Genomic DNA, 15,075 nt, shown 5'->3' with positions numbered 1-15,075 from the left:
ATTAGAATTAGCTTGTATATGATCTACACACCTTCAACCTCAGCTGTCATTAGAACAAGCGTTAGCACCATTCTCTACACACACCTTTAATCTCCTCTTTATTAGAACAAGCATTTACATAATGCACTACACACTCCGGCTTATTAGAACAAGCATTTACATAATGCACTACACACTCCGGCTTATTAGAACAAGCATTTACATAATGCACTACACACTCCGGCTTATTAGAACAAGCATTTAGGACAGGGGTGCTACAGACACCTAAAACCTCAGCCTTTATTAGAACAAGCATTTAGGACAGGGGTGCTACAGACACCTAAAACCTCAGCCTTTATTAGAACAAGCATTTAGGACAGGGGTGCTAAAGACACCTAAAACCTCGGCCTTTATTAGAACAGGCATTTACATCATCCATCTATATACCTTTAATCTCAGTTGTATTGGAGCAAGGGTTTTACATCCTTCCTACACACACCTTTCCACATGGCCTGTCATTGGAACAAGCGTTTAGGACAGGGGAGGAGAGAATCCTCCACCTCCCCCCGTCTCTTTGTTCCCCAGAGAAGGCCTCATCAGACAAGACTCCAGCCTCTCCTCTTCTCACATTAATAACATGAATAATATTCAGAACTGATCTCGGAGTCTGTTTTAACTCAACTCCCTCTCTTTACTCTGCTCCAATTCAAATCTTACTACGTGACAAAGGCTGCATGGGTAGCGGTTCTCAACTGGTTTTGCCTCAGGACCCAAATTCAACCAGGTTCTCAGTTGCGACCCATTATATTCGCATTGCGGGGAAAAAAGGGGGAAAAAATGGCAAATGTTTCTTGGTCAGTAATACCACTTTGCGCATATTCTTGATGAAGACTGTTAAAAAGCTCACTGGTTTAAGACCACTAAATCAACCAAATCCACTAAATAGCTTCGCTAATAGCTCTTTATTGACAATACTGTGAATGAAGAAAATGTGGTTAGATATTACATAATTGAATCACTTTCTCCTACTTTCTAACTGGTTTAGTTGTTTTAAGGTTATACGTGAGTATTCTTTCATTAAAATAACTTCCGCGACTACAATTTTGGTCTCGACCCAACAGTTGAGAATCGTGCTGTAAAGCTCTCTTCTTCTCTAACACTCTACTCTAAAGCTACAGAGGACACAACAAGACTGTGTTCTAGAATATGATTTGCTGGAAGTTGGCTTTCGTGACCAGTTTCAGCCAGACGGACCTCGGGACAGTTCACAGTAAACAGCTTCACCCAGACTGAAGCCGGCTCTGGTGTGTCCCTACTGACCATGCTGTCTCCTGATATGTACCAGCCTCTAGCTGAAGGAGAAACCCTCTGTGATGGATGGAGGGAGGGAGGGGGTGGCGGACTATTTGCATTGTGTGCCTCCCCCAACCCCTCTTTTACGCTGCTGCTACTCTCTGTTTATCATATATGCATAGTCACTTTAACTATACATTCATGTACATACAACCTCAATTGGGCCGACCAACCAGTGCTCCCGCACATTGGCTAACCGGGGTATCCTCATTGTGTCCCGCCACCCGCCAACCCCTCTTTTACGCTACTGCTACTCTCTGCTCATCATATATGGATAGTCACTTTAACCATATCTACATGTACAGTACATACTACCTCAATCAGCCTGACTAACCGGTGTCTGTATGTAGCCTCGCTACCTTTATAGCCTGTCTTTTTACTGTTGTTTTATTTCTTTACCTACCTATTGTTCACCTAATACCTTTTTTGCACTATTGGTTGGGGCCTGTAAGTAAGCATTTCACTGAAAGGTGTCGTGCACCTGTTGTATTGGGCGCTCGTGACAAATACACTTTGATGTGGGAGTCCTTGTTTGTATAATATCTTCGTTCTTAATCTCTGCCCTCAGGATACAAAGGCTAGTTCATCCAGAAAACTGGATTATCTCACTTTGATGGGTCACACACACACACACACACACACACACACACACTCATAACCCACATAATGGTATTGTTATGGGTTGGTTCCAGGTTTATGGTTCCTGTAGACTTTATAACCCCCCTGCCCCCTCCAGGTCATGAACCTCTCCCTGTCCTACTACCATATCCTTCAGCAGAGTGCCCTTGTTCTACCCATATTCCATCTATGTCAGAACCACCGTTTAAGGTGCAAACTATTATTTCACTGGGTCATATGAAGATGTGAATTATGAATAAATGTGAATGATGTTTAATGTCTGCCTTATAGGTGCTCATTGGTGCTGCTGGAAGAAAGAGTGGCTTGGGTACATGGTTAGGGAGGACATGAGGGGAGGTGACTGTCTCTCTTCATTTTGGCTCAGCATACACATATTGAGGACCATGTGCATACTAAAAACACACAGCAACTCTCTTAGGAGTGAATGTGTGTGTTTAAACACTAAATCATTCATATTTCCCTTTGCTTTCGGTTTAATTGGGCATGTTTCCATATTTGTAGGGCCTCCCTCACCCTCCTTACTCCTTACCTTCCCCTCCCTCCCTCTCCCGCCTCTCAACTTGACCCTAATTGAGGATAATGAATACAAGCTATATTGCTCTCCTCCCTCCCTCCATCTCTGCAGTAGTGTTGGGCACATGGACTGCCCCAATGCCGGTACTGATATGAGCTGTGTGTAGAAGTGTGTCTGTGTGGTGGTAAATGTTGATTGACCTACGAACAACAACTATGGTGCACGTGTGAGAATATAGACGTCTCCTCCCTGTCTGACACTGGTCTCTTAGAGAGGATGGTCAGATGTGAGCACCGCTGTCAGAGGAAGTGATGTGTGTAGGTGAGTGTTTACACCTGTACAGCAGAGCTGTGTGTGTGTGTGTGTATGTGTGTGTGGGGGGGGGGGGGGGACAAACAGATGTGACCTCAAAGGCAGCTTCTTTCACTCACTCTCTTCTCAGGAGTCGCTCACTGACTGACACTGACAAGCTCATCTCACCCCTTCTCTCTATCCCTCTCTTTCTCTCCCCTCCCTCACTCTGCCCCTCACACCGTCTCTCAATCCTTCTCTTTCTCTCTCCTTCCCCACTCTTCCTCCCCTCCCTCACCCTGCCCCTCACACCCTCTCTATCTCTCTCTTTCTCTCTCCTACCCCACTCTTCCTCCCCTCCCTCACCCTGCCCCTCACACCCTCTCATTCCCTCTCTTTCTCTCTCCTTCCCTACTCTTCCTCCCCTCCCTCACCCTGCCCTTCACACCCTCTCTCAATCCCTCTCTTTCTCTCTCCTACCCCACTCTTCCTCCCCTCCATCACCCTGCCCTTCACACCCTCTCTCAATCCCTCTCTTTCTCTCTCCTTCCCTACTCTTCCTCCCCTCCCTCACCCTGCCCTTCACACCCTCTCTATCTCTCTCTTTCTCTCTCCTACCCCACTCTTCCTCCCCTCCCTCACCCTGCCCCTCACCCTCTCAATCCCTCTCTTTCTCTCTCCTTCCCCACTCTTCCTCCCCTCCCTCACCCTGCCCCTCACCCTCTCAATCCCTCTCTTTCTCTCTCCTTCCCCACTCTTCCTCCCCTCCCTCACCCTGCCCTTCACACCCTCTCTATCTCTCTCTTTCTCTCTCCTACCCCACTCTTCCTCCCCTCCCTCACCCTGCCCCTCACCCTCTCAATCCCTCTCTTTCTCTCTCCTTCCCCACTCTTCCTCCCCTCCCTCACCCTGCCCCTCACCCTCTCAATCCCTCTCTTTCTCTCTCCTTCCCCACTCTTTCTCCCCTCCCTCACCCTGCCATTCACACCCTCTCTATCTCTCTCTTTCTCTCTCCTACCCTACTCTTCCTCCCCTCCCTCACCCTGCCCTTCACACCCTCTCTATCTCTCTCTTTCTCTCTCCTTCCCCACTCTTCCTCCCCTCCCTCACACCCTCTCTATCCCTCTCCTTCCAGACTACCTTTCTCACACACACTGCTTCACGATGATGAAAGGATCATGATGTCACCTTACTTACTCATACTGTGTCATTTTTCTCCATGTGTTAAAATATCCCAGTGATTAAGTAGTGTGTCAGGACCAAGTATCAATTCCTGCCTTTGTAACCACCACTAAGAGGATTGGTCAATATAAGAGCTGCACTACACACCCCCCCCCCCCCCCCCCCCACACGCACACGCACACGCACACGCACGCGCACACGCACGCACACACGCACACACACACACACACACACACCCTGTAGTAGCATTAGTATTCAGCGGCAGTAGACGTGTTTTAACAGTGTAAACTGTGAGGTATGACACTGTCCAGTCTGTCGGTATAATGCAGTATACATGCATAACCATGTAGTCACTCCTAATCAATGGCACGATCAATTGGTGTGTGGCTTTGTGTGTGTGTTAGGTCAAAACATTTTAGGGCTGCTCTTTACTTTTAAGAAGTTCAACTTAGAATTTCACCTTGACTCTGTGACTGTATAATTCTGAGAGGTCATTTATATGTTAAAACCTGCAATCATTGGGGTTTCCTGTGACAATATGAGACAGAGAGAGAGAGAGAGAGACCCTCTTGCTCAGGGTCATTGATAGATTGATTAAGCTATTGATTTCCTTGAATAGAAATGACAGACATCCTCAGTCCTAGACAGACGACACGCCGAGTCTCAACGCCGTGACCCTTAAACTTGAGGTGACCTGGCTGAGACTGTGTGTGTGGGAGCGAGTATCTGGAAGAACTCAAGGTCAAAGGTTGTGTGTGAGTCTCATCTCAGAGAGATGACAGAGGAGAGATGGACGGTGTGTCTGTCAAGGCGCTGTCTTTGTCAGGGCTGAGGGGGAACCAGACCTCAAGACTTACAGAAGATCCTCTACCACTCTACACTGTACCTCTACAACCTGTGCTGTGTGACCTTTTCCAAATGGGGGTCAGTTATGGCTGATCCTCTGTTATTCTGACCCTTCCCTGCCCTGCCCTAACCTGGACAAAGCTCATATAACATATACACACAACAACTCTCACGGACAAGGGTGAGTATTGGGAGGATGGCTGGTTAAGATCAATAAATCTGGCAGATACACACACATACACACACTCTCCCTTCCCCCTGTCTTCACCTGTCTGCCGAGGTAAACACATGCATTTAAATGAGGTCCTGGGTGGCGTGGTAACAAAGACAAATGATGTTGTATGTAATATTTCTCTATTAACATAAAGTAATACAAAGTGAAGGGCAGTCGTGTGTGGAGGGAGTTAGAGGAGTTTGAGGTTAATGTCCCGTATCAGATGTGGACAATGTCAGGGCTGTATACTGATCAACCTCTGTCCTTCTCTCCCAAAGGGCTGTGTGTGTCCTCTCAGGGGGATTGAGGGTGTGACACACAATAGGCTGCCAACTGTCTTATTGTATTCCACTGTTTTATTAACCCCTTGTCCCCAATACCTCACCCCTCGTACCCAATACCTCACCCCTCCTCCCCAATACCTCACACCTCGTACCCAATACCTCACCCCTCGTACCCAATACCTCACCCCTCGTACCCAATACCTCACCCCTCGTCTCCAAAACCTCACCCCTTGTCCCCAAAACCTCACCCCTCGTACCCAATACGTCACCCCTCGTCTCCAATACCTGACCCCTCGTACCCAATAGCTCACCCCTCGTCTCCAATACCTCACCCCTCCTCCCCAATACCTCACCCTCGTACCCAATACCTCACCCCTTATCTCCAATACCTCACCCCTCCTCCCCAATACATCACCCCTCCTCCCCAATACTTCACCCCTCCTCCCCAATACTTCACCCCTCCTCCCCAATACTTCACCCCTTGTCTCCAATACTTCACCCCTCCTCCCCAATATTTCACCCCTCTTCTCCAATACCTCACCCCTTGTCTCCAATACTTCAACCCTCGTCTCCAATACTTCACCCCTCCTCCCCAATATTTCACCCCTCCTCTCCAATATTTCACCCCTCGTCTCCAATACTTCACCCCTCCTCCCCAATACTTCACCCCTCGTCTCCAAAACCTCACCCCTCCTCCCCAATACCTCACCCCTCGTACCCAATACTTCACCCCTCGTCTCCAATACCTCCCCCCTCCTCCCCAATACCTCACCCCTCGTCTCCAATACTTCACCCCTCCTCCCCAATATTTCACCCCTCTTCTCCAATATTTCACCCCTCGTCTCCAATACTTCACCCCTCGTCTCCAATACTTCACCCCTCCTCCCCAATATTTCACCCCTCCTCTCCAATATTTCACCCCTTGTCTCCAATACTTCACCCCTCCTCCCCAATACTTCACCCCTCGTCTCCAATACTTCACCCCTCCTCCCCAATATTTCAGCCCTCCTCTCCAATATTTCACCCCTCGTCTCCAATACTTCACCCCTCGTCTCCAATACTTCACCATCCTCCCCAATATTTCACCCCTCGTCTCCAATATTTCACCCCTCGTCTCCAATACTTCACCCCTCGTCTCCAATAGTTCAGCCCTCGTCTTCAATACTTCACCCCTCCTCCCCAATATTTCACCCCTCCTCTCCAATATTTCACCCCTCGTCTCCAATATTTCACCCCTCGTCTCCAATACTTCACCCCTTGTCTTCAATACTTCACCACTCGTCTTCAATACTTCACCCCTCCTCCCCAATATTTCACCCCTCGTCTTCAATACTTCACCCCTCCTCCCCAATACTTCACCCCTCCTCCCCAATATTTCACCCCTCTTCTCCAATATTTCACCCCTCGTCTCCAATACTTCACCCCTCGTCTTCAATACTTCACCCCTCCTCCCCAATACTTCACCCCTCGTCTTCAATACTTCACCCCTCGTCTCCAATACTTCACCCCTCCTCCCCAATAATTCACCCCTCCTCCCCAATACTTCACCCCTCGTCTTCAATACTTCACCCCTCGTCTCCAATACTTTACCCCTCGTCTCTAATACTTCACCCCTCCTCCCCAATATTTCACCCCTCGTCTTCAATACTTCACCCCTCGTCTTCAATACTTCACCTCTCGTCTTCAATACTTCGCCCTCGTCTTCAATACTTCGCCCCTCGTCTTCAATACTTCACCCCTCGTCTTCAATACTTCGCCCCTCGTCTTCAATACTTCGCCCCTCGTCTTCAATACTTCGCCCCTCATCTTCAATACTTCACCCCTCGTCTTCAATACTTCACCCCTCATCTTCAATATTTCAGCCCTCGTCTTCAATTCTTCGCCCCTCTGGAGCAGTGAGCAGACCATCCATATGTAACATGTAGAAACACACTGCTTTGGATTGAAGTGTCTTTTAAATAGCATATATTCATTATTAAATAGTTGTGTCTGAAATGATTGACACACTTGGTAAAGATGAGCAACAATGACTGTATAAAATAAATATTTCTAATACTGCGCTATATTGTATGCTAAGATATTTTTTGAAATTATATTATTTTATTACTAGTACAATTAATTGCTGAGAGAAGGGTTGTGCATAGGATGCATTGGATTGTTTGTGTAGAAACCAGACATCATAGTTTAACATCGGAAGATCAATACACCCCCAAGCAACCGGGAGAGAGTGAGCGGTCAGTTATATAAATCAGCAAACCAATCTGTGGGTAAAGCAATGCTGCAACTGGAACCCAGCAAGCCATGTCTTCCCTTAGAGGAATAGACAACTTGGAGATGCAAATGAGAGCAACAAACAGCTCAAGCATATCCAAGAAAACATAAAATGCTAAAATGCTCTCAATGCAAACAAACAAACTGTTACAATGATTCATGCAGTCTCCTCTGAACAGTTGACGTTGAGATGTGTCTGTTACTTATTTGGGCTGCGATTTCGGAGGCTGGTAACTCTAATGACCTTAACCAATGAACTTATCCACTGCAGCAGAGGTAACTCTGGGTCTTCCTTTCATCTGGCGATCCCATTGAGAGCCAGTTTCATCATAGCGCTTGATGGTTTTTGTGACTGCACTTGAAGAAACTTTAAAAGCTCTTGAAATTAACTGAATTGACTGACCTTCATGTCTTAAAGTAATGATGGACTGTCGTTTCTCTTTGCTTATTTCAGCTGTTCGTGTCATAATATGGACTTTGTCTTTTACCAAATAGGGCTATTATCTGTATACCAACCCTACCTTGTCACTACACAACTGATTGGCTCAAACGCATTAAGAAGGAAAGAAATGCCACAAACTAACTTTTAACAAGGCACACCTGCTAATTGAACTGCATTCCAGGTGACTACCTCATGAAGCTGGTTGAGAGAATGCCAAAGGTGTGCAAAGCTGTCATCAAGGCAAAGGGTGGCTACTTTGAAGAATCGCAAATATAAAATCTATTTTGATTTGTTTAACATGTTTTTGGTGATGACATGATTCCATACAGTGGGGCAAAAAAGTATTTAGTCAGCCACCAGTTGTGCAAGTTCTCCCACTTAAAAAGATGAGAGAGGCCTGTCATTTTCCTCATAGGTACACTTCAACTATGACAGACAAAATGAGAAAAAAAATCCAGAAAATCACATTGTAGGATTTTTAATAAATGTATTTGCAAATTATGGTTGAAAATAAGTATTTGGTCAAAAACAAAAGTTTGTCTCAATACTTTGTTATATACCCTTTGTTGGCAATGACAGAGGTCAAGCGTTTTTGGTAGTCTTCACAAGGTTTTCACACACTGTTTCTGGTATTTTGGCCCATTCCTCCATGCAGATCTCCTCTAGAGCAGTGAAACGGTGACGTCGGCGATCAACGTCACCGGTCTTCTAGCCATCGCGGCTCCACCTTTCATTTTCCATTTGTTTTGTCTTGTTTTCCCGCACACTTGGTTTACATTCCCTCATCACTCTATGTGTATATTATCCTCTGTTCCCCCCCATGTCTGTGTGTGTAATTGTTCTTTACATGTATTGTGTGACACGTCAGGCTAGGGTATTTCCAGGTATTGTTTCTACCCGTGGTATTGTATTGTTGTTCTTTATTTATGGTGACCAGTGCGCTTGTTCACTTTAGCCTTAGGCTGGAGTGTTGTGACGCTGTTGTGTCCGACTTGTGCTTCTGCCAATTAAAGTGTGCCTGTTCACTCATCTCTGCTCTCCTGCACCTGACTCCAGTTGACCAGTTGCACACACGATTTGTACACGAAACTGTACATGATTCCACGTGTGTTATTTCATAGTTGTGATGTCTTCATTATTGTTCTACAATGTTAAAAACAGTAAAAATAAAGAAGAACCCTGGAAACAGTATGTGTGTCAAATTTTGACCGGTGCTGTATATTGACATCATCCAGAGGTTTTACTTTAGGAGAGGAGTGGAGTTTAAAAACACCTAAAAAGGAATTGCCCCTCAAGTACAAAGAAGTACTTTGCTTAGTTTTTTTGTTGTATTTTTTTGTTAAATGTCTGCACACTATATATGTAATGTATACAATAACTATGTATTCTATGGAATGCCCACTGCCCTCATATACTCTATCATGTCCATTGCATGCTGACCAGACCGGACACGTCGTGTGCGTCGCAAAATAAATTTAGAAGCGTCTGCGATGCCAAGCGCTAAAATAGAACTCCTTTCTATTTCTGACGCAAATCAAATCACATTTTATTTGTCACATACACATGGTTAGCAGATGTTAATGCAAGTGTAGCGAAATGCTTGTGCTTCTAGTTCCGACAATGCAGTAATAACCAACGAGTAATCTAACCTAACAATTCAAACTACTACCTTATACACACAAGTGTAAAGGGATAAAGAATATGTACATAAAGATATATGAATGAGTGATGGTACAGAGCGGCATAGGCAAGATGCAGTAGATGATATCGAGTACAGTATACATATGAGATGAGTAATGTAGGGTATGAGACAAAGTGGCATAGTTTAAAGTGGCTAGTGATACATGTATTACATAAAGATACAGTAGATGATATAGAGTACAGTATATACATATTAAGTGGCATTGTTTAAAGTGGCTAGTGATATATTTTACATCAATTTCTATCAATTCCCATTATTAAAGTGGCTGGAGTTGAGTCAATTTGTTGGCAGCAGCCACTCAATGTTAGTGGTGGCTGTTTAACAGTCTGATGGCCTTGAGATAGAAGCTGTTTTTCCGTCTCTCGGTCCCAGCTTTGATGCACCTGTACTGACCTCGCCTTCTGGATGATAGCGGGGTGAACAGGCAGTGGCTCGGGTGGTTGTTGTCCATGATCTTTATTGCCTTCCTGTGACATCGGGTGTCCTGGAGGGCAGGTAGTTTGCCCCCGGTGATGCGTTGTGCAGACCTCACTACCCTCACTAGCCTTACGGTTGTGGGCGGAGCAGTTGCCGTACCAGGCGGTGATACAGCCCGACAGGATGCTCTCGATTGTGCATCTGTAGAAGTTTGTGAGTGCGTTTGGTGACAAGCCGAATTTCTTCAGCCTCCAGAGGTGCTTCTTCACGACGCTGTCTGTGTGGGTGGACCAATTCAGTTTGTCCGTGATGTGTACGCCGAGGAACTTAAAACTTACTTCCCTCTCCACTACTGTCCCATCAATGTGGATAGGGGGGTGCTCTCTCTGCTGTTTCCTGAAGTCCACAGTCATCTCCTTTGTTTTGTTGACATTGAGTGTGAGGTTATTTTCCTGACACCACACTCCGAGGGCCCTCACCTCCTCCCTGTAGGCCGTCTCGTCGTTGTTGGTAATCAAGTCTACCACTGTAGTGTTGTCCGCAAACTTGATGATTGAGTTGGAGGCGTGCATGGCCATGCAGTCGTGGGTGAACAGGGAGTACAGGAGAGGGCTCAGAACGCACCCTTGTGGGGCCCCAGTGTTGAGGATCAGCGGGGTGGAGATGTTACCTACCCTCAGCTACTGATCACCACCAGATCGCGCTGCAAGTCCTGCCTCTCCCATCTCCTCATTGGTTTATAGAAGAAGGTACCCACGTGCCATCTCCTCATTGGTTATACCCACGTGGGTGATTGAAAGATTAACTGTTTTGCTGGTTGTCGTTGTAATACTGTAAAAGTGTAGATGCCAATCACCATATAAGTTCAAAGATGAAAAAGCCTGGAAGGAGGAGAGATGACTAGAAATGATTCGGTTGGCCGTTTTATGTGTGGATTAATTGTCGGAGTAGAGGACCTTGTGCATTTTAGGTAAAATAACAACTCAATGTTTATATGCCAGGACAAATTAGCTAGCAACAACAAGCTAGCTAAATAGGACAAATTAGCTAGCAAGTGCAAGCTAACTAGCTAAATTACCATACATGTTTAGTGCTTTTCGATCTGTCCCCAAATTAATGTCATTGGTTCAAAGTTTGTTTTGATATTTTAACCTGCGTGTCGTGATCACGTTTGGTGTAGGGGGACAAAATAAATGTATGCACAATAGCGCACGATGGCGCACGTGCGCAGACGGTTTGGATTAGGTGTAAGTCTGAGGGTGGTTTTATCCTTCCAGACTTGGAAATGTATCAACTCGCTACCCAAGGCTTTTACTTGTGACATGTAGATAAATGCACTAAATCGGAACAATGGGTACATATTGAAGTTGCGCATGCTCATCCCCAGAACCTTTTCACATGTCTATTTTCAAAAGATAAAGCTTAGAACATTCATAACTTCATAGTTAAGAACACTATAACAATATGGAAGAAAATTACATGTATTCTACAAGAACCAATATTGCTGCCTAAAAGCAAAAAGTTATGGAACAATCCTAGGAAAGCTTTTCAGAATTCACCAATAAATTGTGCATACCGTACATTACTTGGTAATAGGAAATATATTGTAACGGGATTCCTCCTGGAAAGGAGAGGCGGACCAAAATGCAGCGTGGTTATAATTCATGGTTCTTTAATAATGACACTATACATGAATAAACTACAAAACAAGAACCGTGAAAACCCAAAACAGTCTCGTGTGGTACAAACTGACACAGGAGACAATCACTCACAAAACCCAACACAAAACAGGCTACCTAAATATGGCTCCCAATCAGACACAATGACTAACACCTGCCTCTGATTGAGAACCATATCCGGCCCAAACACAGAAACAGACAAGCAAGACATCCAACATAGAATGCCCATTCAGATCACACCCTGACCAAACAAAACATAGAAACATACAAAGCAAACTATGGTCAGGGTGTGACATATTTATTTCATGACAGCTTTAAAAAGCAATTTTGGATTGACCGATGTCGATAATTTCAAATAGTTTTATATCACAACATTTTGATTTGAGATCTTTTGGACATCAGAGCAATCTTGAGGGAGTCCTATTTGAGGAAAGCTATACAAAACCTTCCAGAGATCCTGTCCAACTGACAATCTCTTAGTTCCAATAGGTTTTATTTTTACTAAGACTTAATTATAACTGATATTGGCACAAGATGTAGGGAATGTTGGAACATAACTAACGAGATTACATTTAACGTAAAATGTATGCTTAATCCAGTATAAATTCATGTTTAGAATGTATTATACAAGAGACAAAATTCACAAATTCTACAGCACAATGGCAGAGTCATGTCTGAAGTGTAAAACTAACTAATCCAAAAGTTATGAGCGGAGGTAGAAAGTTGTCAGAAGTGTGTGGGCACCGGGGTGTAACGAAATGGTGCAGTTTGTGCCATGTGGCAGAAAGTGATGCGACACTGGAGATGGGGGTGTTCTAGTGGGGCTGGGCAGGTGTGATGTTGTTTGTATGATGTTGTCGTTTGTATGTGTATATTTTGAATTGTTTCTATAATATAAAATTAAAACAGTTTTCACACTACTAAAGATTCTTATCACATCCCCAAGACATGCTGACCTCCTCTGTTATTTGTAATGGTGAGAGGTTAGCATGTCTTGGAGGTATGATCTTCTCACTCATCATTATTCACGATTCATTCAGAATTATCCGTAATCATGGTAGCATTCACATTATACATTATATTGGCACCGGACAAGATGGCTGTCGTTTTTCGGGCTCGTAACCAATTGTGCTATCGTGTGTTTTTTTTCCCCGCATTATTTGTATTTTGTACATAATGTTTCTGCCACCGAAAAGATCTTCTGGATATCAGGACAGCGATTACTCACCTCATACTGGACGAAGATCTTTCCTTTAACGAGTCGGACGCGAAGGATTTACTTCAGACACCCGACAAGGCCCAAATTCGTGTCATTCACATGAAGAAGAGACAGAGATATAGGGGTCATAGGTTGGGTTGCCTTGTCAGAATCCGACGGGGAGTGGGTAACCTGCCTCTACCATCCGTTCTATTGGCCAACGTGCAATCATTGGATAATTAACTGGATGAGCTCTGATCAAGACTATTCTACCAACGGGACATTAACTGTAATATCTTATGTTTCACCGTACCAGTGACTCGCTCAATACGGAAGTGGTCAGATGGCGCAGATGCTAAGCTACAGGACTGTTTTGCTAGCACAGACTGAAATATGTTCCGGGATTCTTCCAATGTCATCGAGAGAATCCTGACTGGTTGCATCACCGCCTGGTATGGTAACTGCTTGGCCTCCGACCACAAGGCGCTACAGAGGGTAGTGCGTACGGCCCAGTACATCACTGGGGCCAAGCTTCCTGCCATCCAGGACCTATATACTAGGTGGTGTCAGAGGAAGGCCCAAAAAATTGTCAAAGACTCCAGACACCCAAGTCATAGACTGTTCTCTCGGTACCAGAGCGCCAAGTCTAGGACCAAAAGGTTTCTTAACAGCTTCTACCCCCAAGCCATAAGACAGACTCCTGAACAGCTAAACAAATGGCTACCCGGACTATTTGCATTGCCCCCCCCTCCTACATGTACATATTACCTCAATTGCCTCGACTAACCTGTGTTCCCGCACATTGACTTTGTGCCAGTATCCCCTGTTTATAGGCTTGTTGCTATTTAATGATTTGTTGTTTTTCAATTTTCTTATTTATTTATTGTTTAATTATTATTTAATTAGTATTATAATTATTTATTTTATACAGTTATTATGGCGCATCTTTATCAAGGGCATCAATCATTTTCAACCCCACTGTGTATATTATATTATAAAGACAATGAGGAGTGTTGTTTCACCAGAGAGTGTGTGATAGTCTATGTGTGCGTGTGCCTGAATGTGTGTTTGTGTCTGATGGGTGACAGACAGCCCAGTGTGTCAGTGTATGGTCTGTGATAAATGCAGTACACATGCAGACTGACAAACTGACAGCTACAGCACTGATAGTTGCTTATATACTCATCTCTCTCTTGCTCCACTCCTCCCTCTCTCTCTCCCTCTCTCTCTCTCTCTCTCTCTCTCTCTCTCTCCCTCTCCCCACTTCCCTCTCTCTCTCTCTCTTTCTCCCCCTCTCTCTCTCTCTCTCTCTCCCTCTCTCTCTCTCTCTCTTTTTCCATCCTCGCTCTCTCTTGCTGTCTTTCCATTCCCCCTCTCTCCCTCTCTCTCTCTCTCTCTCTCTCTCGCTCTCTCTTGCTGTCTTTCCATTCCCCCGCTCTCTCTCTCTCTCTCTCTCTCTCTCTCTCTCTCTCCCTCTCCCCACTTCCCTCTCTCTCTCTCTCTCTCTCTCTCTCTCTCTCTCTCTCTCTCTCTCTCTCTCTCTCTCTCTCTCTCTCTCTCTCTCTCTCTCTCTCTCTCTCTCTCTCTCTCTCTCTCTCTCTCTCTCTCTCTCTCTCTCTCTCTCGCTACAGTACCTCTCTATTAAAGGGTGTGCTAACCTTGCAACCACACTCTGACACCTCATTTTTCACCTGCTAACCCTGCAAACTTGCACACACAAACACTGACATACTGTCTTGAGTGATGATCACTTTGTCAATAGAGTAGGAGGTCCTTGACATACAGTATAGGTAACTGCCAAAACAGCTTCAATGCTCTTTGGCATAGGCTATATTCTACAAGTGTCTGGAACTCTATTGGAGGGATGTGACATCATTCTTCCACGAGAAATTCCATCATTTGGTGTTTTGTTGATGGTGGTGGAAAACACTGTCTCGGGCGCCGCTCCAGAATCTCCCATAAGTGTTCAATTGGGTTGAGATCTGGTGACTGACACACACACACACACACACACACACACACTTTAAACCCCCTATGCTCCTTTCAGACTCCTCTTCACTGATA

General features: G+C 45.0%; 1 pseudogene; it reads left to right on the top strand.

The window, feature by feature from the left end:
- Positions 1-15,075, top strand: part of LOC139383339 (WW domain-containing oxidoreductase-like) — a 255,807-nt pseudogene that overhangs the window by 186,306 nt on the left and 54,426 nt on the right.

Source organism: Oncorhynchus clarkii, chromosome 1, assembly GCF_045791955.1.
Source record: "Oncorhynchus clarkii lewisi isolate Uvic-CL-2024 chromosome 1, UVic_Ocla_1.0, whole genome shotgun sequence".
NCBI lineage: Eukaryota > Metazoa > Chordata > Actinopteri > Salmoniformes > Salmonidae > Oncorhynchus > Oncorhynchus clarkii.
Note: the sequence above shows the minus strand (reverse complement) of the source record. Positions and strands in the feature narration are given on the sequence as shown.